Genomic DNA, 17,443 nt, shown 5'->3' with positions numbered 1-17,443 from the left:
TGATCCGTCTCTTCTCACCAACCCCTCAAATTAAACCCTGAAAGCCAATGAAAATAGGACAGCATCTGTCATAAAGTGCCACTTCCCTTTTTATTCTCTCTCTTCTGGGTGTTTTTGTGCTCTCACACATCGTATGTTTTGTGGTACCCTCTCCCAGGAGAAATGGTTATTTGTCCATCTATATTGCTTATTGTAAGAATGTGGCTAAAACATTATCAGTCGTGTGTTCCCTTGGCAACCAGCTCTTTTCCTAAATTAGGACGGTTAAACAGACTTGACAAAGATATGTAAAAGCATACATGAAGTGTGTGATTTCAGTCTCATTCATGCCTCTTTTTCTCACAGGTGCCCTTGGCTTTCAGAGCAGTTTTCTGTCGCTGTGCCAATCTACAATGGCATTATGTTTCTGTTTGTTCTGGCCAACTTCTGTATGGCCACCTTTATGGATCCTGGCATCTTCCCTAGAGGTAGTAAAGAAATCTGCATGTGATGTGTCTGTCTGTGTGTGTGTGAGTATACAGCTGCAGTAGAATGTGTGGAAAAAACGTCTTATTGGAAAAACAAACCACTTTATATATTAACCACTTAATGTTTTTCACCTCTTCTTCATTTAGTCTATTCTTCAGACTGTATTTCAGTCGATGAATAAGATATATATATATAAATATATATATTTTTTTTTTTTATTTAACTGACCTTGATGTACTAAACATCAGCTGAATGAACCTTAAAGCAGTGTTTTTATTAACTAAAATGAGCAAAAAGGATTTCTAATATTTTGAATAGAAATAAAATATGTATATTAGATGAAGAGCTTATTGAATAAATTTTTTTAACAAAGATTATAAATTTTGCATTGCAAACTAACTAAAATAAGTTGAAGTTTAAGCTCCAAAAAAATAATAAATATATAATATTAAGTGTTAATCAGTACTACAGAACACTGTATTAAAGTCAACATGAAAATGCACTCCCAGTCCATTTCTCTTTCCTAAGATTTATGAGTGAAATGTAATATTCAACAAGGGGAAAACTGCTGTATATTAATTGGCTATTAGTTCTTCTCTTTGTGTGGCCTAGGTGACGTCACTCGAAAAAAGCTGTTTATTTTATTGCATTATAATGAAATATTATAAAGACCGATTTCATTCATTTGGAGTAACATGAACTAATGAATTGTGCACAAGAAGATGCGTGTTAAAGAGCACAATGGTTATAGAGTAAACATGGTTTGTTGACTTTTAAGCAGGAGTTTAATAAAGCACCACTGTAATTTGATCCACAGAGGAAGGCTTGTTAAACTGTGTGTGTGTGTGTGTGTGTGTTGTAGCTGAGGAAGATGAGGATAAAGAGGATGATTTCCGAGCTCCTCTTTATAAGACTGTGGAGATTCGAGGCATTCAAGTGCGGATGAAGTGGTGCTCTACTTGCCGTTTCTACAGACCCCCACGTTGCTCACACTGCTCCGTGTGCGACAACTGTGTGGAGGTAAACACACTCACACACACAACACACACCTTATTCCAGTGATTGTGTTTAGATGTGACTTCAGTATGTGTATTGACGAAACAAATGAATTCCATAACATTTACAGTCCTTGATCAATTTGTGTTAATTGAGTAGAGTAGAGAAGTGAGCTTGCTTTGGACAGCCTTAAGTTTTTCTCTCTCTCTCTTTTTCACCATTATGACTCACACACACACATGCAACTTGCCTCTTCTCTCCTTGCAGGATTTTGATCATCACTGTCCGTGGGTCAACAACTGCATCGGCCGGAGGAACTACCGTTACTTCTTCCTGTTCTTGCTCTCTTTGACGGCTCACATAATGGGCGTATTTGGCTTCGGCCTGCTTTTCATTCTCTACCACACCCAGCAGCTGGACCGAGTGCATTCGGCTGTCACGTATCCTCAAACAATTGTTTCAGTTTATGTGTGCTCACTCCAAAACCTTTGGCTAAAAATTCAGACTGTGCAACAGTGAGATCTGAACTTGAGAAGTGATTTGTATGAAAGTTTACAGTTTCCTCCTTGACCCTTTATCAGTATGGCTGTCATGTGTGTCGCTGGGCTTTTCTTCATCCCAGTGGCAGGTCTCACTGGTTTCCATGTCGTTCTGGTGGCAAGAGGCAGGACCACCAATGAGCAGGTTGTGACATGCACAATCATAATCTTCTTTTGTGTTTGTTTTCCTGTCAATAACCATGTTGTTGTTGGTCAACTGGGATTAAAATCCATATTAAGCAGTTTTATAATCCTACATAATATGACCTTCTCTCAGCCCTTCTTCTTTAGATAGTAATCTCATCTTAATCCTCTTCCCAAACCAGTTTCTGCCCATCTCTCCTCCTCTTTGTGTCAACCACATGTGCACACTTTTGTATCTTATTGTCTTTCACTAATCTTCTTTCCTGCCTCATTTCATCTTTTTTCTATTGTTTTCAAATGTTTTATGACAAATCGCTAATAAAGTAACTAGTAACGTTATTGTTTAATGGTCAACTCTGTGTTTGTAGGTAACAGGGAAGTTCCGGGGAGGTGTGAACCCCTTCACAAACGGCTGCTTGAGGAACGTTTCACACGTTCTGTGCAGCTCACAGGCACCCAGGTACGTTTTCTCCTACATTCACAACTTTGACCTATATGTTGTATTTTCTTATTGAGGTTTTTACACAGTGTTGTATTCTGATCTCTCAGGTATCTTGGTAGAAAGAGGAAAGCTCAGACAGTGTCTGTTCAGCCTCCTTTCCTCCGACCGCAGCTTACTGAGGCTCAGCTGGCAGCCAAGGTGCTCGACAACGGAATCCAAGGAGACCTTCACCGGGTAAGGAAATAAAGTATTTTTACTTATTTTCTTAAGTGCTCTTAAGGCTTCACTCCATCCTTCTCCTTTTGGAAGAACAGTCTCTTAACTGGTATGAAACATCAGGGATTTTTGAATTTGTATTTTCCAGGCCAGAGAAAAGCCAAGGAAATTAAAGAAATTGTAGATATTACTCTTGTGTTTTTGTGTGCAGAGTCTGTTCTTTCTGATAAATTGTTCAGTGATTCACAAATTATCCTTAATGAGTCATTATGAAGTCATTCTGAATTGGATTAATTTATAAAACCCTTATCTGGTAACTAGAAATTCATGACTTTAAATGTTTAAATGAGACTGAGAGCGTTACATTTGCCACTGAGATGCAGACGTTCCCGTTGGAGCCAAAATCCCTAGGTCAGGGAGTGCTTTAGACTATTTTGGAAGCAACTGGCTCCAATTCCCCTTTCTGGCAGACGAAGCTCAAAAAATATCTGTTTGTGCCATTTACCATCTGATTGAGGACGGCTGAAACAGACAGGCTTGCATTAATATTGCTGAAATGTAGACTGGCTTTTAAACTGTCAAAAATACTTTCTTATTCCATAATGAAAGGTTGTGCTCTGAAATGATTTATGTTCTTTAAGAATACATGAACTTAGTTTCTACCAGTTTGGAGCACTTCATTACATGCTTTTGACATTTTTCAACAATGCAACCGGGAGTTATAAGAAAGGTAGTCTATCTTCTGGCAATAAATGGATTTCTGCATTTAATGGTTTCTAAAGTGAAAGGCTCCGCTTGTAGCTCGCTGAGTTATAAGCACTGATAGTGAGAGGGAGGAAGGAAGTACAGTGTGGCAGAGAGCTGCTGGATAAATGTACACCACTGTGCAGAAATGGAAGGAAGGAACTGATTATTGGAAATGTTCATTCACTTTTCTTCCATTATCTTCAGAAGTCCTGGTCTTATCCCTCTGATAAGGTTGCTGAATCTTTTGGCATCCTCTGCCATGATACTATTGCCCTAGTTCAAATTATAACAGAGGTGTGTCTGCTGTTACCAGTTACTCATGGAAAGTTGGCACGCCAAATGGTCCAAAGCCTGAGAAAGAGCCTAAAGTGTGTTCATGTGGCCACACCCAGCAACCTGTTGGTCTGTGACAAATAGGGTTGCGTGGTATAGGACTTCCACAATAATGGTTCATCTGATAATCACAATTGCTTTGCTCAAATCATAGTCATGATTAAGAATTCATCTCACATCACCAATCAAGAGAATGCAAATTGCGTGCTTTATTTGATCTCAGCTAGTTTCCTGATTGTTTTTATTTATATGATAATAATAATATTCTTTACATGAAAACAACTGGTACAAGAAACTTCTCTAAAAAGCAAAAACCCGAATGATTTATCACACAACCCTAGCATGGTAAACCAAAGCTAAACAAGTACTAAAAATGTAGAACAAAAATAAATAATTCAGCATATTTCAGTACCTGACCAGAATAACAATGTGCAGCTCTTTCGCACAGTTTGCCGGTTCAGGCACTGTAACGTCAACAGTGTAATTTTTTTGGCATTGACTTTGGCATTGAGGAGTCATGATGAGTGTTTTTTTCTATCGGACATTGTATTCGAGTCAGAAAATACCTTTAGTCCGCTGTTTTGTCTATTTCTTTGTTTAATTAACCACTTGTGTTTCATCCTCTCTTTTGCACTCTTTCAGTCTAAGAGCAGTTTGATGGAGAGTCAGTCTGCTGACGCCGAGCCTCCACCTCCACCTCCACCTAAACCAGAGCTCAGATACCCTGGGCTGTCCCGAGGACCTGCCGGACACTCTGAGGGTTAGAGCAAACTACAGCAGCATTCTGATTCTCACAAACATACATAGCTCCTTTTTGCTCCTGTTTATTCAAGCTTTCAAAATATAACAGCAGTGATGTCATCATAATACTTACATGCTTTTTGATCGGTCTTGTCTTCTTTGCATATGTTTCTTTGCAAATGCCATTTATGAACATCTGTAGATGAATGAAGTATAAAGGCCTGATCACACTAAGAATGATAACTGTGAATTGAACTATAATAACTATATTAGCGTCTACACCAAAGCACATTAATGTTTTATTTATTATAAGCAAGCACTGCAGTTCTCTTGTGTGCAATCCAGTGCATTAAAATCTAAAATCTAAATTAAAATCAAAAATCAAAAAAAGTGAAAATTTTTGTTTTCTTCGATTTAGAATGATTATCAAAACTTTATAGTTGTAGTTTATAGTACGGTGTGAACCGGTCTTAAGATTGTGATTACCTGTTGCAGTGCTGTGTCAGCTTAATTCACCTTTACATTCCTCAGATGTATTTACAACTCTGAATCTAATCTTCTGTTCTTTGTTTGCAGAGAGTAGTCTGTTGAATAAAGCCCCGCCCACCCCCACCATGTTCAAGTACAGGCCCACATACAGCAGCCCGGGCAAGAACCACACTGCCCTCACACATGCCTACGCCAACCAGGTAACTTTTCTCTGTTGATTTACGTGTTGTTTATCCAAAGTATAGAGGTCTGTGTGTTCATTCACAATCTATATCTATTCACAGCATTTAATTTGATATCATTTACATTCTTTTGCATGACTGTAATTATTATTTCCTTTATGCCACATACTTTTAAGTCTTTTTTTTCTCTAACGTTTTGTTCAATCCATTAAATTGTTTTCCCTCCTCCAATTTGGTTGACTCAGTGGCTTTCAGTTGAACAGTATCAGTAAGTTTACACTGTACTACTTTTTCTGAGTGTCTGTGTGTGTTATTGTTTTATTATGTGCCAGTGATCATCTCCTTTCTCTAGTGTCCGTCTTTTCCACGGTCCATATGCATTAATTTTTATATGCAGCTTATTGCAGTTACTTCATTTCTATAACTTGAAAGATTAAGGGTTATAATTGCATTATAATGCTTGTAATGTTAATAAAGCCTAAAGCCCATACAGAGGGGCTGTGAAATACAATTTGCTGGTTATAGCTGTGGTGTGTGCCTGTTTTGGCCCTATGATGCTGGATTAGGATATATTAGATGTGAAATGCACCATTTCATGTGATTTTGATTGATTCTGAAAGACCTGAGGCCTCATGTACAAAAGTTTACTGAGTTTCCATTATGGAAGTGTTTACACAAGGTTTAGTTTTAAATAGTATTTATAACTGTAGGTCAGGCTTGGGTTTAAGTCTGTATTGAACAATTATCTTCCTTTTTAATAGCAATACACCAGTATCTGTGATATGTAAAAAAATATATATATATTAATATTGTGTCAATACTACACATACAGTAATATTGCAAATCACAAGATATCCTTTGAAAATCACAGGCACTGGACTTTTATCAGCCTGGTAGGATGTAAAATCACATATACAATGTTCAGTTTTTGGTTAAATCATTTAGTAGTGAAACAAACTAGGTATTCATGAGGAGAGCTAAAAAAGTACCTGCAAGTTAAATGGATGAATTATGCACAGTCACTCAGTTGGCTACAATCAAAGCTACAATTTTAGGCTAAGAAGCCAAACAGGGTAAATGTCATGCTTGCTTGTAGCTAGCTTTTTGTACATGAGGCCCCAATGATTTTTATCCCCTGCCAAAAGAGACCACAAGGCAAGAAAAGATGGATGTTGTGGTCTTTAGATTTTTAACGTTGAAACAAAAAGCAAAATTGACACTCTGCCTTTTAGTGTTTCTAAGTTTGTTCCCTGCCTTTCCAAGCTTAGCTCTCTGTCCGTCTCAATGCTGGCTTTTTATTATAGCTATAGAAAGCGCTTTCCCTAAATCATCTGTCCCCAGTGGCCCACAAGATCCTTACCCCAAGGGTTTTGTCCTTGACATCATCCCTTTGAATTTAGCTTTCAGATTTCCTTTGAAACTGCATAAACTCTTCTGCCTGCTGTCTCTCTCTCGCTCTCTCTGTAGATGAGTCGTGGGGACAGTCTTAAAGAGTCCTCTTCCTCTCTCCTCCAGTCCAGTCAGCAGCCAGGCTATCGCTCTGAGCCCAGTCTGGATGGGAACGAGGGAGGTGGAGTGGAGCGAAGAGGGCCAGAGCGAACACCTGGGGGTCCTGGAGGACCTCCAGGCTCTGGGATCGCTGGATACTCCCTAGGAGGGCGTTCGTATCCCTCCTTCTCTGATCCCACAGTTCTCGCCGGAGGGGCCCCACGGTCCTCGCGGTCCTCCAGTGTTCGCTCTTCCCACAATGCCCCTCCATCTGAAGCCACAACCTCCACAAGCTACAAGAGCTTAGCCAATCAGACGCCACCGCCAGCTCCTCGGAACGGCAGTCTGTCATACGATAGCCTGCTCACATCGTCCGAAATCCCAGAATTTGAGTCGGCAGCACCTGAGATGTCACCAGGCCGACCGCGCACGCCTGTAGTTGGATACAGTTCACCTTTCCTGTCAGCACAGATCGCCCAGCAGCGGGAGACGGAGCTCCACCAGCCGTCTGCCTCCAGCGCTGCCCTCCTCGCCTCACCGCAGCACACTGGCTATCTACGTGGCTCCACCACTTCTCCGCCCGCTCCACCTGAACGCGAGCGGGAACGCCTGCTGCACGACTCTCAGCATCAGCACCACCACCACCATCATCACCATCACCATCGGCCGCCCCGCTTCTCTCGACCTCCGCTGCTCTCTGACTCGGGCCCGCCTCAGCCCTCATATCCGTACCGCACGCGCTCCACTGACACGTCCCTGCCGCCCAGCGCTCACCCGCCACACTCGCCACACCCTCCGCCGCTGGGGAAGTCTCTGTCTTACTCTAGCGCTGCCGCTGCAGAGATGCAGTACCGCCTGGTCCGCAAAGCCTCGGCCTCGGTCGGGGGAGGGGGCATACAGGCGCCAAAGTGAGTACCTCCCCATCAACCTTACGAAGCTCTGCGCAGCCTGCTGCCTCCTTCCTCCTACTCTTCCTCCTCCTCCTCCCAGACTCCTGTGAGTGTACCTCTTTCACTTCTTTCTTCCTTCTGCTTTTTCCCATCAGTCTAAACTCATTTTATCAAGGCGACTTGCCAGTGATTTTATGCTTTCATCTGTGATCATCTGTTGCTTTCTGCTGATTGATGTCATTGTGTTAAACATTGTGAATCATAATTGTCAAATTATTAAAACAGCAGAAAAATCTATTATCTTAAAAAAAATTAAGTTCAGGGACTATATAATTTATTATGTCCAATCTTTATTTAGATTGTAAATTTCATTATTAATATTGTTACTATTATTTTTTTATTTTATGTACAGTACAGACCAAAAGATTGGAAACATTAATATTTTTCATGTTTTTGAAAGCTGTTTCTTCTGTTCATCAAGCCTGTATTTATTTGATCAAAAATACAGACAAAACAGTAATATTGTGAAATATTATTACAACTTAAAATAATAGTTCTCTATCTGAATATACTTCAAAAAAAAAAAAAAAAAATATATATATATATATATATTCCTATGATGCAAAGCTGAATTTTCAGCATCATTAATCCAGCCTTCAGTGTCACATGTGACATCCAGTCTATCACATGATCATTTAGAAATCATTCTAATATTCTGATTTATTATGAGTGTTGGAAACCGTTCTGCTGTCTAATATATTTCATGAATAAAAGGTTAAAAAGTACTGCATTTAATCAAAATAAATAAAACAAATTATAATAACATATATTCTAATAATATATTTTCTTTAATATCACTTTTTATCAATTTAACACATCCTTGCTGAATAAAAGTATTGATTTTATTTTTTTTTAAAAAGAAAGAAAAAGAAAGAAAATTACTGACCCCAAATTACTGACCAGTAGTTTATATTGTTATTACTAAATATTTTTACTTTTTATTCATCAAAGTATCCTAAAAAAGTATCACATGTTCTGAAAAAATATTAAGCAGCAGAACTGTTTCCAACTTTGATAATTAATCATCATATTAGAATGATTTCTAAAGGATCATGTGATAATGATCCTACAAATTCAGCTTTGCATCACAGAATTAAATGATAATTTAAAGTATAATACATTTAAAAACAATGATTTTAAATTGTAATAATATATAACAATATTACATTTTTTTCTGTATTTTTGATCAAATAAATGCAGGCTTGATGAGCAGAAGAAACTTCTTTCAAAAACATAAAAAAATTGTAATGTTTCAAAACTTTTGGTCTGTACTGTATTTATTTAATCAATTTTACAACATTCGTAAAACATTAAAAAAAACTTAAAAATCTACATGAAAAAGTAAATAAAATGGTATTTAAGTATTACTGATTTAATTTAAAACATTCTCTAACCATTTCATTTTAAATGTCCAGTCAACTATTACATAATTCAAAGGCTTTGTTCATCCAAGCATAAAAAAATACAATAAATATTATTTCATTTATACAATAATTATTCTGAATAATCAGGTCTGATTTCAGGTAGTTTTTCTTCTTAATTGAGGATAGGGTCAGACTTCTGCATGAATGCAAAAAATGTAGTAATGCTTCTGTTGTGGCAAATTTATTAATGTTCCCTAGTCGTGTCAGTGCCATATCATGATGTCACCGTAAACATGAACAGAATCAAATAAAGCCCTTGTCTATGTGCAGAGACAGGGTGGAAACTATGTTTGTAAAGTCTCCAGACATCATGCTCCTAATTAAGTTGTTACTATGGCGACCTAGGTAGATAAACTGAATATTGTTTACTCTAAAGTAAACAAAACAGATCAATTTTAATCACTGGCAAAATGACTAAATGGATAGATCTGAGAAAGAGAAAACTTCACCACTGTGCTCATTTAGGGTTCTGGAAAGCCTGCTTTGCTTCAAGCTATTAGTCAGCTGTTTGAAACTAAAACTAAATCAACCTGGCCTTCACTAAGCAGCAGAGAATAAATCTTCTATACAGGAAACATCGTTGCTTAGAATTAAGGAGAGAACAAAATGAAACGCATTCAGTCATAACCGCTTTATATTTTAATTTGACATGTATACATTGTTATTTGGAAACAAACCAAGGGCCAAGCAATGATCGCTCCTCATTAACGGTCACTTCAGTGGCATGAAGCTGAGCTGATAGTTAGAATAAACCTGCAATGCTTCTGTGCTTAAGAAAATGTGTCCTTTCCAAATAGTGTGGCAGAGCAATTGAAATTTACTGGCAGGGAAGGCTGAATTTGCCTTTCTGGATAAACTTCATTCATTGCTTTTTGCACTTTGCTTTCTGAACTGATGTCTGCTCTGGGAGGCGTCTTAACTAACATCTGTATCCTATCACAGGAAGTGAATCTGACATAATAAGCAAATTGTGATTTATATATTATCAGTTATCATATTGCAGTTATTTAGTGTTTGTTGTGACTTGTTTTTTGGTTATATTATGATGCTTTATTTGTTTAACTGTGGGTGTGAAACATTCATGACTACACACAATTGCACATTTCACACCACTTTATTATTGACCCTATACAGGTGCTGGTCATATAATTAGAATATCATCAAAAAGTTGATTTTATTTCACTCTTTGTGAATCTCTCCCACATTTTTGAATGAGTTAGGTTTCACAATCCTCTGCCAGGGTGCGGTTATCACTATTGCTTGTACACCTTTTTCTATCACATCTTTTCCTTCCCTTCGCCCCTCTATTAATGTGCTTGGACACAGAGCTCTGTGAACAGCCAGCCTCTTTTGAAATGACCTTTTGTGTCTTGGCCTCCTTGTGCAAGGTGTCAATAGCCACATTTCCACTGTCGGGCCAGTGCGTGCCAGGGCTTAAAGCGGGCCGGGCGGGGCTCATAGCCCGGGCCAGTAGCACCGAGGCCAGAATAGCGCAGGGTTTCCACAGTGGAGCCTGAAGCACCGCTGCATGTCACTAAAACATGCCCTTTACACGCCTCTCAGAACAACGTCATGCAACCTCAAAATTTCACCAACAAAGAGAAGTTATCAGAAAACTAAAAAATAAGTCACTGGAACATGCGCGATCACAAAACAAACATGATAAAAGAGGCCGTTTGTTTGCATGCTTTGTTATATATTCAAATTCAAAAGCATCGATGTTTTAACTATAGAATTTATTTAATTTATCAGGACTCAAAATTAATCACACATAAATACACATTTCTATTTTATTTATTTATTTTTAACGCTCATGAAAATAGCATGCTTATTCAGTCGAGTCTGTTTCTGTTTATTAGCCACAGTAGCCGTCATATTTAGAATGAATGATAATTATCTCTATTTTTATAAAGGCTCCCGAGCAAAAAACATTATTAGGCTATATTCTTTTATGATAGGCAACGTGAGATAAACTCTCGCGACGAGACTTGTGACAGATAATATAAGTTACTTAATAAATACACGATTGTGATAGAGAATAAGAAGCCGACGTCTGATTTCTTCAAGCGGTCATATTTTACCATGTTTACTATGGTACTAAGTTTAGCGTGCATATCTTTTTCATCGCTTATAAATATTTCTGCCTTGTATGGTGATTATAATCCACATTGGATGAAGTTATTTCAAACACTCGCTGCTGACTGAAAGAGAGTTTTGAGCTCGACTTATTTAAAAAAAGTGTTTAATACTGGTGTTAAAGCTGTTATCTTTCTGAAATGATCCGCAGTGCAGACTCGCTATTTTTATAAAAGCTCCCGAACAAAAATTATTATATTTTGATGATATGCAACGTGGAGCTAAACTCTTGAAACGAGACGACAGATAAAATTTTACTTAATAAATACACAATTGTGATAGAGAATAAGAAGCTGACGTCTGATTTATCCAATCGGTCATATTTAGCCTACCATGTTTACTATATGGTAACGTTAATGTTTAGCGTGCATAGTCTTTTACATCGCTTATAAATATTTATGCCTTGTTTAGTGATTATAATCCACATCGGATCAAGTTATTTCAAACACTTGCTGCTAACTAAGAGTAAGTTTTGAGCTCAACTTATTTTAAAAAGTCTTTAATGCTGCTGTTAAAGCTGTTATCTTTCTGAAATGATCCGCGCTGACGCTCTCCAGACACGGAGAAACTCCGCCTTTGTTCATAATCCCTCCTCTAGCCCCAGCTGGCCCGCTTTGGCCCAAGGTTTTCGTCAGGCCAAAAACCCTGGCCGTTGGCCCCGAGGAAGCCCCGGCGAGGCACGATCAAGCCCCGGAAGTGACAGTGGAAACGCGACTGGCCCTGGCACGCACTAGCACGTCAGTTATAAACATCGAAATTAAAAGAAACATTTAAAATATATCAGTCAGTGTGTAATGAATGAATATAACATAAGTTTAACTTTTTGAATTGAATTAGTGAAATAAATAAACTTTTTGATGATATTCTAATTATTTGACCAGCACCTGTATATTTTTAATAATTCAGGCTTGTTTGGTTTGAATGCATTCTACAGAATCATCCTACTTCTCCAGTGCTCAAAAACATTTCTTATTATCAATGTTGGGAACAGTTGTGCTGCTTAATATTTTTGTGGAAACCTTGAGATTTGTGTGTGTATATTTATATGTATGTATGTATGTATGTATATGTTTGTTTTCAGAGCTTTTGTTTAAAATATAAATCATTATAACTTAGATCAGAATGCAGTTTTTTTTAGTACTTGCACAGCTGTTCAAAAGTTTTTGTCATTAAATTGATGGAAGAGGCAATTAAATACATTCATGAAGATTATATTCTATGTCTTTCTCTGACACATCTCTGTTTCTCTGCTTTAGGGACGAGATTCAGATGAAGTCGGTATAGTCGGACAAACGGGCAACCGAAACCTTCCTCCCCCTCGTCCCCTCTCATCCTGCCAGCGTGTCCACTCGCCCAGGTCAGGCATATTCCAGTGCTGGCTCTTCTCAGAGCCCCGCCCACAAGCCTGGAGGCGGGGTGAAGAAGGTGACTGGCGTCGGAGGGACCACTTATGAGATTTCTGTGTGAGAAAGACTCTGGTTTGACCCGTGTTGTCCAGAATGGAGCCATGGACTCATGTTCCTTTGACACAGCAGAGAAAACCCTGTTTGGTGAACATTTATTAGTGCCTCCTGGAAAGAGCTGAAAACTTCTGTCCTCTGCTGTTATTTTTTGACCAGCAGGTTTTGGTTCGATATGACATAGAGGAGGAGGAGGAGGAGGAGGAGCAGGGGGTCATTCAAGCCGTGATATAGTGGGACTTTAGGACTCCTCACCAGTAAGGAGCTGGAGCGAGTTTGATGGCATCAGTTTGATGGCAAAGGACCAGATTGCCTTGAAAACATTTCAGTACATTAAGACAAAAAAGATTTTTATCCAACATAAATGTGTAAATTGTTCTGTATAGACAAAAAAATGATCAGTTGTGTTAAGTTTTTTTTTTTTTTTTTTTTTTTAATCACCGAGTGGATTTTTACAAAAGAGGACCTGTGGCATTCAGTAGACATTTCAGACCACCGTGTTTGGCTTGCGACAATGTTGCGTCCGTATCCAATCAGCACCAGTGAAGCAAAACAGTAGAAAAGATAAGGAAATGGACTAAAGCATTATTTAAATGACAGCAGCCTTTTCAAGTTCAAGTAGTGTTTTCTGAGCAATGGCTTTGGAAATTCAAGGAAGTTTTTATTTAATTTATAAAGTGTTATTTTATATGACTTTTATAAATGGCTATTGATAAAATCTTTTTTCTTTACCTTTTTTTTTCTACAACGGCTGATATTTGTTCTCTGTGGACTTTTATCTAATCAAATAGAGAGATAAAGAGCTGATGGCCACAAACTGGAAAGAGCTCAGCCTGTAATCAGAGGGTTAATCGTAGCATAAAAATGCATTTGATATGGTGGAGCCCAATATGTGGGGCATATTTTAAATTTTATCCTATAAACATTGATTGGCTGCCCTCTTAGATCTGATTTATTTTTTCATTTTGTTTTATGTTAATATGTGAAAGCCAAATCTCTTTGGTGGCCTTGTCTAGCCATGTTCCACGTAGGATTTTAAAGCTTCCTGCTCACGATGCCACAGAACAATGGGGAACCATATCCATGCCCTCTGATTGGACAGCAGTTGAACCAATCAGTGGAAGTTAGCTGTCATTATGAATCAGTGAAAGCCTTTTATTTTTAATGATTTAATTCTTACCTGTTGCATTTGAGAAGATTGTGACGTTGTGCAGGACTCATTTCAATCAATGTCTGTCTTGTCAGAGGTTGTTCAACATTTTAGATCAGAGCTGGCCAATCAGGAGACAGAATGTATTTGTTGACTTGTATAAAGCCAATGATACACTTATAGAAATATTTTGGATCAAAAGATGGATTGAAGGGAAGGAGGGATGAAATAAGAACGTGTAACTGTATAGTTCAGTGTGAGGAACATGGTTGTGAATATGTGTATGGGTGTGTGTGTGTTTGAGCATTGGTAATAAACTCTTTATAATTCAGTTTTGACTTTATTTCCCCTTTTAATGCATATGTTTTAATAGATAAAAATATTTAGAAAAACTATACACCAAAAAAAATTGTCCATCCACAAATTTGTGAAAGCCTGTTTGTGAATGTAGACATCAGAAAAATAGTCTAAACATAACCGTAATGTTACGAAGCGACGACAATACTTTTTATACGCTTAGGAAAACAAATATAATGACTTTATTCAAAAATTATTTTGTCAACAGTCTCTGTGTCTCTTCATACACATGCTGCGTATGCTCTTCTGTTTCCTCCGTGCCACAAGGAGGCAGTGTTTTCTTTCAAATCAAAGGTAAATACACATAGAAACAGTGCATCCTTGTGGCGCGGAGTGTCCAAATTCAGGGTCTACATCCTTCGGAGGACGCATTTGAAGGATGTTACGTCACAGCGCCGCGACGAAGGCTGTCCAAATTCGTAGGATCCTTCAAATGCGGCCCACAAATGCGTCCTCCTTTTCCGAATTCGAAGGATGGGTGTGATGGATCCTTTCGCGTCCTACCTATCCCATAATTCTTTTCGGCAGGACGAAGCGAGCGGTAGCGGAGTGGGGAGGAGTATTATTTTCGATGTTTTTTAAAAACTGGCTTTTCAAAAAAGATATATTTTCAGTGGTTTTCTAGTTAGGCATTTTGTTTTAGCATTAAGCATTTTTTTTTTACATGTGTACGTGTATATGTAAAAAAAAAACGTTTACTTTCGTAAACTAGCTTCTTCCTTACTGCCTGTGTGAATATCCCCTTACACACAGTTTATTTGTTAGTGATTGAAGCTGTTTTAACGCTTCTAGGGACGAAAGAGCAGACAGAAGTGTTTATAAAGCTCCGGGGAGAGAACGATGAGCTCTTCACCGCTTCTTGCTTGGCGCTGTCACGGTTGCTAGGCGACAGGATATGAGCAACGGTTAAGGGAGGGAACTGAAAGAAGGGTAGGCTGTCCAAATTCACAAACACCGACTTCCGGTTTTTGCGGTCGTCGGAGGACCCATCCTCCTTCAACCGGGTAGGAAGGATCCTAAGGAGGATGCAGACCCTGAATTTGGACACAGCAACAGAAGAACATACTGTGATATGAGATATGATGAGACCGAGGAGACCATTGGCAAAAGAATTGTTGAATAAAGTCATTATATTGTTTTCTTCGTGTACAAAAAGTATTTTCGTTGCTTCATAACATTACGGTTGAACCACTGATTGCAGACTAACTATTCTGACGATGTATTTCATACTTTCTGGACCTTGACACTGTTATTTACTTGGCAGTCTATGGACAGTCACAAGCCTGCTGGTTTTCATCCAAAATATCTTAAATCGTTTTCCAAAGACGAACAAAGCTTTTGTGGGTTTGGAACGACATGGGGCTAAGTGATTAATGACAAAATTTCATTTTGGGGTGGAGTATCCCTGTAAGCTTTTTGTTTTGGTTTTTGGTAAATTAACAGGTTTTTGGCTATTATATAAAAAGTTTTTATATATATATATATATATATATATATATTATATAATATATATATATATATATATATACGTTTTATATATTATTGAATTAATACATTTTATATTTAGTTATTGTTTTGAAACGACCTTTTGAGATGAACCTGTGTTTACTCTGGAATTAGTGAAGTTAGTTCTCAAAGGTCTACGAGGAAGTGTTTAATGTAACTTTTATGTATATTTTTGGTACTACACAGGCTTTGTGTCGTCGCTGAGAATGCTTTGACCATTTGAACGCAAATCTCAAATGCTAATGAACACTTTGAGTAATTTAGATGTGCACATTTCTGCTTCTGACCAGTTTGTCAAACATCTGCTGGGTTGTTCTGTTAAGTCTTAAGTTTGGAGAAAAAATTTTAAATGCACAAGCTGAGCAAAATGTGAAGAACAAAGTTTTATTGAAACTTCCTTTCACAACCACTCAACCCATTTTAGTCATCAATTCATAAAAAATTAGTGAAAAATCAAGTCTGGTTTACTCAATAGGAACTAAAACAAAACAATAGTAATTTTTGTTGGGAAATGGATGAGAAGATTCCACAGAACCAAACAGACAATAAAAGCTTTCAACAGTGAAAGTAAAAGGAATGGAAATGGTCTAAGTGTGAAGACTGCCTGCAGCTTTCTTCCGTGCCTGACAGTTTAAAATAAAAATGTTAAACACTCATTCAGCACAAAATTCAAATAATAACCTCAATATACAAAACATTCAAGACTTTTACAGCAGTTTTCTCTCTGAAATGAAATGTGTAACTGAGTAACAACTAAATTTTACAGAATATTATCTTGAGATCTTGCTCTTAATGATTTAGTAAATGTTCAAAATAAACCGTTGGCATTAAAGACCCTCTCTTTCCGGACCACCGAATTCAGTCTAGAAGTCAGTACCGTCACACAAACAAGCTCCATCTCAGAAAAGTAGTAAAAAAAAAAAAACTCAATACAAGTGACAATACAACAGAAAACCAACTGATATAAAGTTTGCTCCCCGATGTGATGCATATGCAACAAAATAACCCCTTACTAATGATCACTTCACAATTATAAACCATATTAGAGGTAGATGTCCAATTTTTAACGGTTTAACTTGATTAAATTAAATTGAATAATGTCCCAAATAACAGCTGTTTGGACGTCTATATCCAGTATATCAATGATTATGACATTTAAATACATATTAATATAAGGATTTACTATATTATTGGACTGATTTTTGCATTTAATACGTTATACAAAAAAGAAACGATAACACAATCATTCGGTTTATAATGCTTTTTCTGCATACTGAACATTAGCTCATTTTGCTCCAGTCCCAAAGTGATTCACAGTGCTCTTCAGCAGCATGCACTTTCTATTTGTCCTTCTTGCTCTCTGTGTCCATCGCGGTGATGGTCTCGGCCTCCGGTTCTTCCTCTTCAGGCACAGGGGGAACACAGATTCGCTGGCCCTCTCGAACTTCTCTCCTTTGGCCTTCCCAAGCTTCTTTGACTTCTGATACAACTCGTTGAGGTTAAACTCTCGGATGATGTTTTCCTGGAAACAAAGGAAAAACACATTTATCTGTATAGTACAGCACCCTACACAGAGATTAAAAGAGGGGGTTTGAAGGTTACTTTCCACTCCTGATGGTCTTTTTTTGAAGATTAAGCCTCACCTCTGTGAAGGTCCAAGATACTGCCCGTCCCT

General features: G+C 37.9%; 1 pseudogene; it reads left to right on the top strand.

Annotated features, from left to right (window-relative positions):
- Positions 1 to 13,820, top strand: part of LOC113095112 (palmitoyltransferase ZDHHC5-like) — a 28,061-nt pseudogene extending 14,241 nt beyond the window's left edge.
- The last annotated feature ends 3,623 nt before the right edge of the window (positions 13,821 to 17,443 follow it).

Source organism: Carassius auratus, unplaced genomic scaffold (genome assembly GCF_003368295.1).
Source record: "Carassius auratus strain Wakin unplaced genomic scaffold, ASM336829v1 scaf_tig00215628, whole genome shotgun sequence".
NCBI classification, from domain to species: domain Eukaryota; kingdom Metazoa; phylum Chordata; class Actinopteri; order Cypriniformes; family Cyprinidae; genus Carassius; species Carassius auratus.
Note: the sequence above shows the minus strand (reverse complement) of the source record. Positions and strands in the feature narration are given on the sequence as shown.